At 36.5% G+C, this 14125-nt stretch overlaps 1 pseudogene; it reads right to left on the bottom strand.

Annotated features, from left to right (window-relative positions):
• Positions 1-13558, bottom strand: part of LOC143690677 (V-type proton ATPase subunit E 1 pseudogene) — a 62750-nt pseudogene extending 49192 nt beyond the window's left edge.
• Positions 13559-14125: the final 567 nt, after the last annotated feature.

Genomic DNA, 14125 nt, shown 5'->3' with positions numbered 1-14125 from the left:
TATATTTAATCATCCGATCCATGAACATAACATGTCCTTCCATTCATTTAGGTCATCTTTGCATTCTTTTAGCAATTTCTTCTTCTTCTTTTTTTTTTTTTTTTGCATATAGCTCTTTTGTGCCCTTCATTAAATTTTGTCTTAAAAATTTAATTCCTTTTGTTACTATTATAAATGGAATTTTATTCTGGATTTTCTCCTTAGATTGCTCATTATGAGTGTATAAACAATGATTGATTTCTGGGTGTTGATTTTGTACACTGCCACTTTGCTGTACACATGTATTAGCTCTAGTAGCTTTGTTATAAATTTTTCAGAATTTTCAACATGTAGTATCTTGTCATCTGCAAACAGTAAGTTTTGCTTCTTCTTTTCCAGTTTGGATGCCTTTTATTAATTTTTCTTGTCTAATTGCTCTATTACTTCTAGCACAATTTTGAAGAACAATGGTACAGCCAGCCTCCTTGTCTTATTCCTGGTCCCAGAGGGAAAGTTTTCAGTCTTTCCTCATTGAGTATGATGTTAGTTGTGGGTTTTTCCTATATTCCCTTTATCATGTTGAGGAAGTTTCCTTCTATTCCTATCCTTCGAAGTGTTTTCATCAAGAAAGGATGTTGAATTTGCCAAATGCATCAATCAAGATGATCATGTGGTCTTTCCACTTTGACTTATTGATATGGTGTATTACATTAATTGATTTTCTTGTGTCGAGCCAGCCTTGCATTCCTGGAATAAATCCCACTTTGTCATGGTGCATAGTTCTTTTAATGTGCTGTTGGATTTGATTTGTAATTATTTTGCTGAGTTTTTTTATAACTATATTTATTAAAGAGATTGGTCTGTTATTTTCTTATCTTGTATTTTTGTCTGGCTTTGGTATTAGGGTGATGTTGGCTTCATAGAATAAGTTAGGTAGCTTTCCCTCCTCTTCAATTTTTTTGAGCAGGATTGGTACTAATATTTTCTGAAATCATTGGTAGAATTCATCGTATGTGAAGACATCTGGTCCTGGGCATTTCTTTTTTGGGGGCTTATTAATGACTGATTCAATCTCTTTACTTGTGATTGGTTTGCTGAGGTTGTCTATTTTTGCTTGAGTCAATGTTGGTTGTTGGTTGTTCATGCCTTTCTAAGAAGTTGTCTATCTCATCTACATTGTCTAGTTACTTAACATATAGTTGCTCATAGTATCCTCTCCTTTCCTCCTTTATTTCTGTGGGTTATGGCCCCTTTTCCATTTCTGATTTTATTTATTTGTATCCTCTCCTTTTATTTTCTGTCACTCTAGCTAAGGGTCAATTGATTTTTTAAAAAACTTTTTTATTGTATAGTATAACACACATACAAAGCAAAGAAATAAAAAAGCAATAGTTTTCAAAGTACTCTTCAAAAAGTGGTTACAGGATAGATCTCAGAGTTTGTCATGGGCTGCCATATGATCCTCTCATATTTTCCCTTCTAGCTGCTCCAGAATATAGGAGGCTAGAGGGCTCAAATAGTTTTTATCATCACAATTGACTTTTTTCCTTCTTTTTTTTGTGAACACTAACATATATACAAAAAAAGCTTTAAATTTCCAAACACAGCACCACAATTAGTTGTAGAACATATTTCAGACTTTGACATGGGCTATAATTTCACAATTTTAGGTTTTTACTTCTAGCTGCTCTAAAATACTGGAGACTAAAGGAGATATCAATTTAAGGATTTAGCATTCATATTCATTTGTTAAGTCTTATCTTCTATGTATAATTCCAACGTCACCTTTGATCTCCCCATACCTGTCATTGGGGTTGTTTGGGCTATGGCAATTCTAAATTTTTGATATTTGAAGAGTCTGTCACTAATATGGGGTAGGAAGATGGAACTATCTGATGTTCTGGAGAGGCTGGGCTAGGTTTCAGGACAATTCTGGACCAGGGACCCATCTGGAGGTTGTAAGTTTCTAGAAAGCTACTCTAGTGCATGGAACCCTTGTGGAATCTTATAAATTGCTGTAGGTGTTCTTTAGGATTGTCTGGAATGGTCCTGGTTGGGGGTTGGCAGGTTATGATAGGTAGCAAGGTCTACCTGAAGCTTGTGTAATAGCAACCTCCAGAGTAGACTTTCAACTCTATTTGAACTCTGTCTGCCACTGATACATTATTAATTACACTTCTTTCCCCCATCTGTTCATCATGTAATTGCTGATCCCATGGTGCCAGGTCTGGATTCATACCTGGGAGTCATCTCCCATGCTACTGGGGAGACTTTCACCCCTGGATGTCATGTCCCATGTAGGGAGGAGGTCAATGATTTTACTTTCAGATTGGCCTTAGAGAGAGTGAGGCCACATCTAAGCAACAAAAGAGGTTCTCCAGAAGTAACTCTTAGGTATCCTATATGTAGGCTAAGCTTCTCCACTACCTACATAAGCTTCACAATGGTAAGTCTGAAGATCAAGGGCTTGGTCTATTGATTTGGGTGTCCTAAAGTTTGACACATATTAGGTGATTCCCTAATGGTAAGGTTTAATAGTTTCATATTTTTTCCTGCCACCCCTCAAGGTACTTTGACAATACTTTTTGATTATCTGCTTAATATAATGTAGGCTGTATCTAGGCATTGCATCAACCTATACAGCATTAAAGGACTTCTTTCTTTTTCTGGGCTCTCTGTGTTTCAATTGTTTAAATGAGCTATAAAGATAGGTTGAGTTAGATTATGTGCTACAGAAAAGTTAGGTTCCAGACAAAATAAACCTTTCTTCCTTTGGTCTCAAAGAGTATGTGTGGTTCTAAAATATAGACAATGTCTTCCTTAACCCTGTGTTCTGAATTACTTTAACCCTGACCTGACTGACTTCTTTCCTATCTCTAAATCTGATCTCCCTCATTTTTGAAGGACAGTTTCTCCAGGTATAGAATTACTGGTTGGCAGTTTTTTTCCTTCAGAATCTCAAGTATATCATACCACTGCCTTATTTCCTCTATGATTTCTGCTGAGAAACCCACATAGTCTGATTGGGCTTTCCTTGGATATCATGGAACACTTTTCTCTTGCTAGTTTCAGAATTCTCCATCTTCGACATTTGACAATCTGCTTATTAAGTATCTTGCAGTAGGTCTATGAAAACCTATTCTGTTTTAGGAACAATGTTCTTAGATCTATACTTTTATGTCATTCATAATAGTGTGAATTTCCTCCATTATACTTTCTGCCCTTTTCCCCATCTCTTGTCCTTCTATAATGCTGAAAACACATGCATTTGTGCACTTCGTATTGTCATTTAATTCCGAGACCTTGCTCAATTTTTATGTTATTTTCCTTATCTGTTCTTTTGTGCATAGGATTTCAGAAGTTCTGTCCTCTAGTTCACTAATTCCTTCTTTCACCTCTTCAAATCTTCTGTTCTAGGTCACCATTGTGTTTTTAATCTCTTGCATTGTAACTTTCATTCCCATCCGTTCTTCCATTTGTTTTTTTCAAGTTTCAAATTCTTTTCTATGGTTTCCCAATGTCTTCTTTATATCTGTGATAGTTAGGTTCAGGTGTCAACTTGGGTAGGTGATGGTGTCTAGTTCTGTTTCTGTGGATTTGAATCATTAGCTTCTTAAACTCACTCCTGGCTGATTATATCTGCAATCTCTAAGGGGAGTGCCATCCTCAATGAGTGATGTTTAATTTATGGGAAGCTTAAAAGAGAGAGCTCAATGCAACAAAGCCTGAGCAGCTCAACATACTTCATCTCAGCACTCACAGCTCAGCCCAGACCTTTGGAGATGCAGAAAGGAATCACCCTGGGGAAAGCTGTTGGAACTCAGAAGCCTGGAAAGAAGGCCAGCAGAGATCACCCTGTGCCTTCCCATGTCCGAGAAAACCTCAGATCAATGTTAGCTGCCTTTCCTCTGAAGAACTAAACATTTTTAAGTAAATAAATCCCTTTTATTAAAAGCCAATCCATCTCTGGTGTGTTGCATTCTGGCAGCTTTGGCAGACTAGAATAATCCTTCATCTCTTTTGCCCTATTTTCTCTCAATTCATTCATTTGAATTTTTACTTGATTTAGCATGTTTAACAGAAAGTAATTAGTTGTTTCAACTCCTGTACCTCTTTGAAGATTTAGTTTGTTCCTTTGACTGGACCATATCTTTGTTTTTCTAGTATGATTCATAGTTTTTTGTTGGTGTCTTGGCATTTGATTTCCTTCATTTGTTTATTCTGTTCTTGTTGGTTGGGTTTGTTCTCTATTTGTGTGTGTATGTTCAGTTCAACTTATTCTAGACTCTAGCAGAGCTTCTATTGAACTCTTTAGAATTTTCAGCTTTATTTTTTATAGTTCTTGCTCTGTGTAAATGGAACCTTTTTTTTGGATGGTCTCCCCAGATATTATTGACCTTAGTCATATTTTCCCCAGACAAGACTGCCCCAGGTCTCCAGAGGAGGATACAATCAGTATTAAGTTTTCCTAGGGATGAGACCCAGTAGGTTTTTAGAGATTCTTATGAAACCTCTAGACTCTGTGCTTTTCTTATTCTTACCAGCAGGTGATATTTGTCAGTCTGCAACTCTTCACTGGTGTAATGTGGTGTGGTGCCTTTAATTCTAATCTGATTTTGTAGTTGCTAGGGGCATGGTTGAAACAGAGGTTGATATAGAAGGCAGGTTTAGGGTTTAGCCCTTGGGGTCTGACCAGTTGAGCTGCTCCCCCTCCCCCACTTTTCCTGGGAAAGATAAGCCCCTTTAGGGAATTAACTCCTTTACTTGACTTGTTACTTTGGCTCTCAGATCTATCTTAACACTGCCCTTATCTGGATCAGGGATAACAATTGAAAATGCCAGAGGCGTCCTCTAATGAGCTACATAGAATATATTTTTTTAAATCCCTTTCCAGAACAGGTTCCCAGCCCCCAAGTTTTGCCTGTCAAGATCTGGAGCTTGTACTTGGCTCTGTGTGCCATGGGATACAGAACTTTTCCAGTATTCTGAGCTGGGCTGACTCCAAAAGTCTTTTTTTTTCCTTTTTTATTCCCATTAGCCCTGCCTCCTGTTTGCCTGGAGAAACCTCAGGATTTCTTCCCTACTTACTCTAAATTTACCTTTGTTTGAGCTTATATTCAGCTGATCATATGTTCATTAAAACCATAATTAGAGCTTAGCTGGGCTGCCCTCCCTTGCTCCCAGAAGAGGCTTCTTCTTTTTCCCCACAGGGAAATGTTTTCAACTGAGCTTGCCATGCCAGTAGGGGAGGGACGTCAGCCTCTGGATTCTGGGGGTTTTATTCACAGTTCTGTGATGTGATCTTGGCACTTCCACCCTTTCTATACTGGTATAAAATATGTGTTCAGGCACAGATGCCCCCAGTTATTCCAGACAGTTCCAGACATTTATTAGCTGCTCTAGAGGATGAATAAAATTCTATACCTCCCTATGCCACCATTTTGCCCTGCCTCATTTAGAACTTTGGAAATTAACAAATGGCTTATGATGACATAAGGAGTGTTTATTCAAGAAAAATGGCTGAATCCTTGTAAGAACTGTGACCTTCATGACATTTTAATTTGCCTTATTCTGAACATGCCCCTTTCACCAATTCTGTGGTAGCCTTGAAATGCCCTCCAATCATAGTGAAAACCAGCAGCCTCATACACACTGAAGAAGACAGAATGAGTTTAGAACTCTTCACAAGAAATATTCCTAGAGAAATGCCATTCCTCTACTTGTTCTGCAATTCTCCAGAAACACTACTTGGTGGGTTTGACTTCATTTGACCTGAGTGCATTCCCAAGTGAAAGCAGCTTTTATCTTAGAGAGTTTGTTGAAAAGAGTTAGCAGTTTCCTAAGGTGGTGATAACAGCTGGGGCAAACAAGCAGTTGACAAAAATGTTTAAAAAGAGAAGCTGGGAAATGATATGGTTACATAGGGCTATGGAAAACTCTGACACATTCCTGGGAATCTAGACGGCATCATACATGTTTAGGGATGTATGCCTATCCAGGGTTGCGTGCATACATAGGAAAATACCTGAGAAGGCCATAAGTTTTCACTTCTGCCTGCTCTGTGAAAACAGGAATTGAAGGCTAGGAAAGAGGTGCAAACAGCCTGTTTGAGCATTGAAGGTGTGTCCCAAATGCACACAGAGCCTCTCATCAAAACCTGGGAACATATTGGCTCCAGGTATTTAATAAAATCCCTATCTAGTCATTAGCTGGCCGCTAAACTAACTGAGCAGAGGTTTCAGTGGACATACACAATGAAAGAAACAGATGTTGCAGGATTAGTTCAGGAAAGTTGTTCGATAGCAGTGACAAGAATCAGAACATAGCAACAAACAGCAACGGCAATTCTAGAGTTTGGGGAACTAATTTCCAGACCTGAGATGAAAAATTCATAAGAGGGACTCAACAGCAGATTTGAGCTGATAGAAGAAATAAACTTGAAAATAGGTCAATTGAGATGATCCAGGCTGAGAAACAGAAAAAATGATTGAAGAAAAATGAATAGAGCCTTAGAGACTTGGCTCAGAGACTCAACACATTGAGTGTACCAACATAGTAATAATAAGAAAAGGAGCGAGAGAAAAATGGGAAGAAATAATATTTGAAAAAGTATGACCAAAAACTTTCCAAATTTGATTTAAAAAAAACAACAATCTACACTGCCAAGAGGCCCAACAAATTCCACATAGTATAAATTCAAATAGATCCAGAGCTAGAAACATTATAATCAAACTTCCCAAAGCCAAATAGAAAGAGAATTTAGAAAGCTGTGATAGAAGCAACTCATCATATACAAGGGATCCTCAATAAGATTAACAGCTGATTTCTCATCAGAAACCATGGAGGCCAGAAGACAGTGGGGTAACATACTCAAAAGCTGAAAGAAATAGACAGCCAACTAAGATTCTGTATCTAGCAAAATTACCCTTCAAAAATGAAGGTGAAATGAAGACATTCTCAGTTAAGCAAAAACAGAAAATTCATCTCCAGCAGACTTGCCTTATATGAGATAATAACAGGAGATTTTTAGGCAGAAATGACAGACACTAGATAGTAACTCAAATCCATAGGAAGAAATAAAGATCACTGGTAAAGGTCACTGCATAGATAGATAGAAAGGTAGTATAAGTGTAACTTTCTTCTATTTTATTTAAAAGATAATCACAATAAACGATAATTGTAAATCTGGTTGATAATTAAATATATAAAGATATAATCCATAAGACAATAACTGCACAAATAAGAGGGAGGGAACAGAGCTATATAGACACAAGGTTTTTCTATACTATTTAAATTAAATTGATATTAATCTTAAATAGACTTTTATTTTTATATAATTAAAATTCCCAGTGCAAGAACTAAGAAAATAACTAGAAAAGTATAGCAAAAGAAATGATAAGGGAATTAAAATGATATACTAGAAAACACCTATTCAACACAGAAGAAAAGAGTAATTGAGGAATAGAGGAACAAAAATGACATAAGATATAGAAAACAAGTAGCAAAATGGCAGGTGTAAATTCTACCTTATTAGTAATCACATTAAATGTCAATGTATAAAACACTCCAATCAAAAGGCAGAGATTGGCAAAATGGATTAAAAAAATCAAGATCCAACTACATGTATAATATAAAAGACATTCTTTAGATTCAAAGACATAAATAGGTAGAAAGTAAAAGGACTGAAAAATTACATCATGCAAATTGTAACCAAAAAAGAGCTGGAGTGGCTATACTAATATAAGACAAAATAGACTTTAAGGCAAAACTTGGTATCAGAGAAAATGAAAGATATTTTGTAATGCAAAAGAGTCAAGAAACATAACAATTATAAACATTCATGTACCTGACAAGTGAGCCCCAAAATGTGAGCAAAAACTAACAGAATTGATGGGAGAAATGGACAATTCAACAAGAATAGTAAGAGAATCTCAATATCCCAATTTTAAAAATGAATAGAACAACTAAACAGGAGATCGGCAGGGAAACAGACTTAACATAAACCAATTAGGCTTAGATATTGATAAATCACTCTACCTAATGACAGCATAATTCATGTTCTTTTCAAGTGCACATGGAACAGTCTCAAGAATAGATCAAATGTAGACCACAAAACAAATCTCAATAAATTTAAAATGATTGAAATTATATGAAGTATGTCATCTGATGACAATGGAAGAAAACTACAAGTCAAAGACTGAAGGAAATTCACAGCTACATGGAAATTAAAAACTCACTTCTAAATAACCAATAGATAAAAGAAGAACTCACAAACGAAATTTAAAAAATGCTTTGAAACAAATGAAAATGAAAACACAACATATGAAGAGTTATGGGATGTATCTAAAGCAGTGCCTAGAGGGAAATTTTAACTGTAAACACCTGTATTTTAAAAAGAAGAAAAATATCAAGTAAGTATCTAAACTTTCACTTTAAGAGTTTAGAAAAAGAGAAGCCAATTTTACCATAAAGTAAGCATAAGGAAGGGAATAATAAAGATCAGAGTGAAAAATGAGAGAATAGGAAAGCAGTGGAGAAAATCAGTGAAACTACAATCTGGTCCTTTTAAAAGATCTGTACCATACCACCATGGCTGTGACCTGGGTTCGATTCCCAGAGCCTGCCCATGCCAAAAAAAAAAAAACAAAAAAAAACAAAAAAACTACAAAGTTCTTGTAATGATCTTCAAGGTCCTGTATGTTCTGACCCTCTGTTATCTTTCTGGCTTTATCTATTAAATCTTCCCCCTTCGATCATTCTGCTCCAGTCACGTTTAATTTCTTTCCTGTTTCCTGCACTAGCATGCCAAACGGATCCTTGTCTCATGGTCTTTTACTGGTGGCTGCCTCTGCCTGAACTGCACTTCCGGATGGCTAATGCTCTCCTCTTCTTCAAGTTGCTGCTCATATCTGACTTTCTCGACAAGGTTTACCCTACCACATCTATTGAAGATCACAAAGCATGCACATGTACTTTTTTTGTAGTGTGATCTTTAGATTAGCTATGATTGCATAATAAACAACAACAAAATCATTGTGAAATATACCACAAACATTTTTTTTTTTGCCCACTGGTGTGTGGATCAACTACAGCTGCTCTGCTTCAGGCTGCAATGGTTGTGGCAGGTCAGCCCTACATGTTCTCACTTTGGGACTCAGGCTGGGTATGTAGCAGCCACTCAGGAGAAGTTCTTCTCATTATAATACAAGAAGTGAATAACTGTGCCAGCCAACTGTGCCAGCACATTTCAAACCTCTGCTTGTATTATATCTGTGAACAGATAAAGTAACATGGCTGAGCCCAAAGTCACGTAGACTCTGGCTATGGAGGGATAGGGGTAGGGAGTGAATACTTTTAAAAGTGCTCCAATTGCCACATGAGTTTTTAAAATTTTTAAATGATACAAATAAATTTAAATCATAGACAGATGATGGGAATATAAAATCTAGGATTTCATTGGTAATTTCAGTTTTATAATAATATTACAAAATATATGAGGGGCCATTGTATTAGTTATCTATTGATATACAACAAATTACCCTAAAACTTGGTGGCTTTAAACAACCATAAACATGTATTATCTTACAGTTTCCATAGGTTAGGAATTCAAGAGAGCTTAGAGGAGTGACTCTGGACTGAGGCTGTTAGACCTGGAGCTACCGTCATCTGAGGATCTGCTTCCAAGATGACTTGCAAGAATGTTGGCAGGAGCCTCTACTTTCCTGCTGGCTGTTAGCAGGAGGTCTCAGTCCCTCAACGTGTGAATCTCTCCATAGGGATCATGCTTAAGGATGCTTGTGATGTACGGCAGCTAGCTTCCACCAGAATGAGTGACCAAAAGATAAATAAGGAAGCTTCAAAGTCTCTTATAATCTAGTCTTAGGAGTCACCCTCTTGTTTGGAAGTCACACTCTTTCCAACAATATCTTACTTGTTACACAAAACTTTATTCAGTGTGGGAAGGGACTACTCATGAATATGAGGACTAGGGCTAGAGATCATTGGGGCCCATCTTAGAGGCTGGCTACCAAGCCAGACTTCAAAATAAGTGATTGCTAAACTAACTCCTCCTTTAAAATATATTTTAAAAAGCAAAAATAAGTTGTTCTTGAACTTCAGTGGGTATACACAGTTGTTGAAATTCCAATGACTAAGTTTCACCTTCAGAGATGGTTATGCAGGATATTACGTAAAGGCCAAGAATGAGAATGAAGACATCTTGCTGTATGCTGAGAAGCACAGTCTCAAACTGGGAATTATTAACTGATATATTAAGAGGCTTAGCTGAGAGTCACTTGAAAGCAAGAGTTACTCCAACTGGTGAACGTACAAAAGGCTTTTGGAAACCTGTATGTGACAGATAAATTCCTGAAATTCACATATCAAGTGGAATTAAAATGTTCTTTATGCTTCATGTTCTCTCACCTCAATCATTCACTTACTCTCATGGCTATTATCAATAAGTACATTCCCTCCAAAATTTTAACTTTTAGTATCTCATTCTTTTCTTGTCTCTTCTTCTTTCTTTTCCTTTCTCAACTAACACTTAAAGTCTACATAATCACTCTGTTCCTGTTGTTGTTGTATATTCTATCTAAATATTAATGATCCTCAAATATTTCACTCCAGTCCCATTTTGCCCATGAATTCTATACTGATACACTCAATTGCATCATCAATTTTTTTACTTGGATGTCATATAGCCATCTCAAATTTGACATACTTGAAAGTACCCTCTTAATTTCATGATCCCTAACTTGTTTCTTCCACTTTCTTCTCCATCACAGGAAATGGCATCTTCATATTTCGACTCAAAATACTTGGAGTCATTCTTGACCTCTCTTCCTCTCACAGCCCACATGCAATTCAACAGCAAATCTTGTTTCGACCTTCAAACTATATCCAGAGTTGGATCACTTCTCACCCTTATCTTTGTCTGAGCTATCATCACTTCTCACCTGGGTTATTGTAATAGCCTCCTAATTTGTTACCTTGTCTCTACTATTGTCCCAGTTGCCATTCTGTTCTCAGTCTGCAGCTAAAGTGCTTGGTAAAAAAGTTAAATACCATTCCCTTGCTTAGAATCCTTCAATTGTTTCTATTTACACTTAGCAAAAATCCTCACGATTCTTTGCTATGATCTAGGAGAATCTGCAGGATGTGGCCTCTGGCCGCCTTTCCATTCTCATCTATCATTTTCTCCTTCCGTCCCTCCCTCCACTCCAGCCACATCTCCTTAACTATGCCAATTTGCCTTCACCTCAGGACCTTTGTACTTGTGGTTCCCTCTACCTATTCTGCTTTCTCCTGATGCTTTGTTCCACACTTTCGTTCAGGTCTCTGCCAGAATGCTAGACTTCAAAGAGGGCTTTCAGAAAATCCTAAAGAAAACAACTACTCTGCTCTCCCTCAAAATGAAACCCTCTTCCTTACTCAGCTTTGATTCGGGGGGAATAACATTCATTACTACCTGATATCCTATTATATGTTCCTCCTCTACTCCACCCCTCAGATGCTCCATGTGGAGGAGAACCTTTTACCTGCACTGTTTTGTCCTTAGAGTGCTTAAATTCGTATCTGCTATAAAGTAGGGTCCCAATAAATATTTGTTGAATAAATGAACAGATGCGTGAATGAACTATTTAAGGTTAATTGTTGAAAAGATGGAATAATGCATGGTAAATACTCAAAGTTGCTTCTTAAAAAAGACTATAAGGGCGGTGCAAGGGTAGAATTCTTGTCGGCCATGTGGGAGACCCTGGCTCAATTCCTAGAGCCTGCACATACCAAAACAAACAAACAACAACAAAAAATACCTTAAGAGACTGTAATGTACTTTAAAATATTTCCCAGAGGCAACCCTATATTTTCATGTATACATGTACAGTCATACAAAATATTACATGACATGATTAAAATTGAGATTTCTTTATAAAATAAGTAATCTTTTCAGACTTTTCACTCACTCATTACATTGAAATAAATGTTGTCTTATGACCTTGTTATTTTGAAATGTCTTACAACCAAGGGTGTAATATTAGGATGAAAACTAATCTACCTGTGAAATAACTATAGTTTATGAAACATTAAATTTGAATCTATTAATCAACTATAATGCCATAGTTGTATTTTTCTAAATAATCCTAGATATAAAAAAATCCCAGGATAGGCTTTCCATCATAATTTAACATAAGGCCTATTGGCTTTAGCATATTGACATATTTAACATTTTATACCTATGAGGCTATAAATATATAAGTATTGATCCCACAAGGAATTTATTATCTAGGATAGGAGACTAGTCATTATAATATGTGGTAGAAAATCATGCAGACCAAGTGGTTAGAGATAAAATGTCCTGGGAGTACAGAGTGGGTAGAGACATTTCTTGTTAAAAGGAAGGGGTGGGGTTTGTTCCTACAGGCACCTGCAAGAGGAAGTTTTGTGAACCAACTGGAGTCAACTTAAGACAAATCAACTACAGACTCTCAGGGAAGATGTCACTATAGCCTTAGACTATGACTCCTTTCAGTGAACCGATGTCAATTTTAGTAAGAGCCACCTTGTTCAGTCTCTTGAAAACTTTGACAAAGGAGGCCAAAAAAGAGAGACTAAAAGATGCGTGCACTGATCAAGAAATGTAAATGCATAGGTGTGGAGTGTTCTAAAGAACACGATCAAACCAAAATTTGCAGGTGAAAGTCCTGAGAAAGTTTACAGCTTATTGACTTCGTACCATACCAAAACAGAAGTCTAAGAATTTTAAATGAAGCCTATGCATAGTCACAGTGAGTGGTTCTGCAAGTGGATATGTTCTGGCTATGGACTTTTATTAGTATGAATAAACATTTCATTGGATTAATTGACATTTTAAAGAGCACCCAAGATGTCAGTACCAGAGGCAAAATTAGAAGGAACTCTTGGACTCTTGATTCTTAGTCCTAGATTTAGATTTAGATTTTGTCATTTTGTTTCTTTGCAAACAGTGTACTCATGAAGTTGAAGTGTCTTCCAACTTTTAAAATGTGCCAGCTTGGACAGACAGACCCAGACCATAATAACAGCTACTGTCTACTCAACACCTACATTGTTCCAAGCACTTTGCAAATGTTATTAACTCCTACAAAGCATAAAAAAAGTAGGCATTAGACTCCTGAAAAAAATCAGGTGAAGAAATGAGGATTAAAGATTTTTGTCTAAAATCACATGGTTTGTATACCAGAATTTGAGCACAAATATATATGTTAAGCTGTAACTTTGCTAGAGTTGATCAATACATATTTACTGAGATGCTTGTAGGTTGAAAACACTTGAAAAATCACACACATACTGACAAATCTTTGTTATTTTGAAATGTCTTACAACCAAGGGTGTAATATTAGGATGAAAACTAATCCACCTTACTAAACTTACAAAAATTTGCTGCTTGGTAAGCACTGCTTGACATTTGCCTTAGAGCCTTTCCTGTTGGGACTGTAAGTTGCATAAACCCAGTGGTGGTGCTGTCCTGGATCAGCTCATCATGTGGACTGGCTTGGGGCTCTTTCCATGTAGGTAAACAGTTGTCTTCCTCATTCATTTTGACCAATGCTCATGTATGTATTTGGATTGCATGCATTTTGATGTTATATCAAAGATTGCTGAAATAAACATACATGTATACATTTCTGTGTGTATGTGTGTGTGTGTATCATTCTCTGGAATAAATACTTAGAAGTAAATCGTTAGGTCCAGGAATGTATTTCAAAGTTTGATTGAGACCACTAATTACCCACCAAGCAGGGAATAGCAATTTAATGTACATCAAAAATACCTGAATGTCTATTTCTCCATATGCCAACATTTTGCTCATCTGATGGCCAATAGCATATAATCTTGACATGATTTTTGTCAAGCTGAATGCCTTTTCAGATGTTATGGGCTGTTTATCTATGAATTGTTTCTATCTTTTGCCCATTTTTAAATTGATTTGTTTATTCTTTCTTTCTTATTGAATCAGTTCAACTGCTGCTATTTTGTCCTCATCAGTTCCTGATCTTTTAATTATGTATAAATCCGGCTATATATATATACATATATATATATATATTTTTTTTTTTTTTTTTGCATGGGCAAACACTGAGAAATGAACCTGGGTCTCCGGCAT

The sequence above is a fragment of the Tamandua tetradactyla genome, chromosome 7, assembly GCF_023851605.1.
Source record: "Tamandua tetradactyla isolate mTamTet1 chromosome 7, mTamTet1.pri, whole genome shotgun sequence".
Lineage (NCBI taxonomy): Eukaryota > Metazoa > Chordata > Mammalia > Pilosa > Myrmecophagidae > Tamandua > Tamandua tetradactyla.
This window is presented reverse-complemented; position numbering and strand designations above follow the sequence as displayed.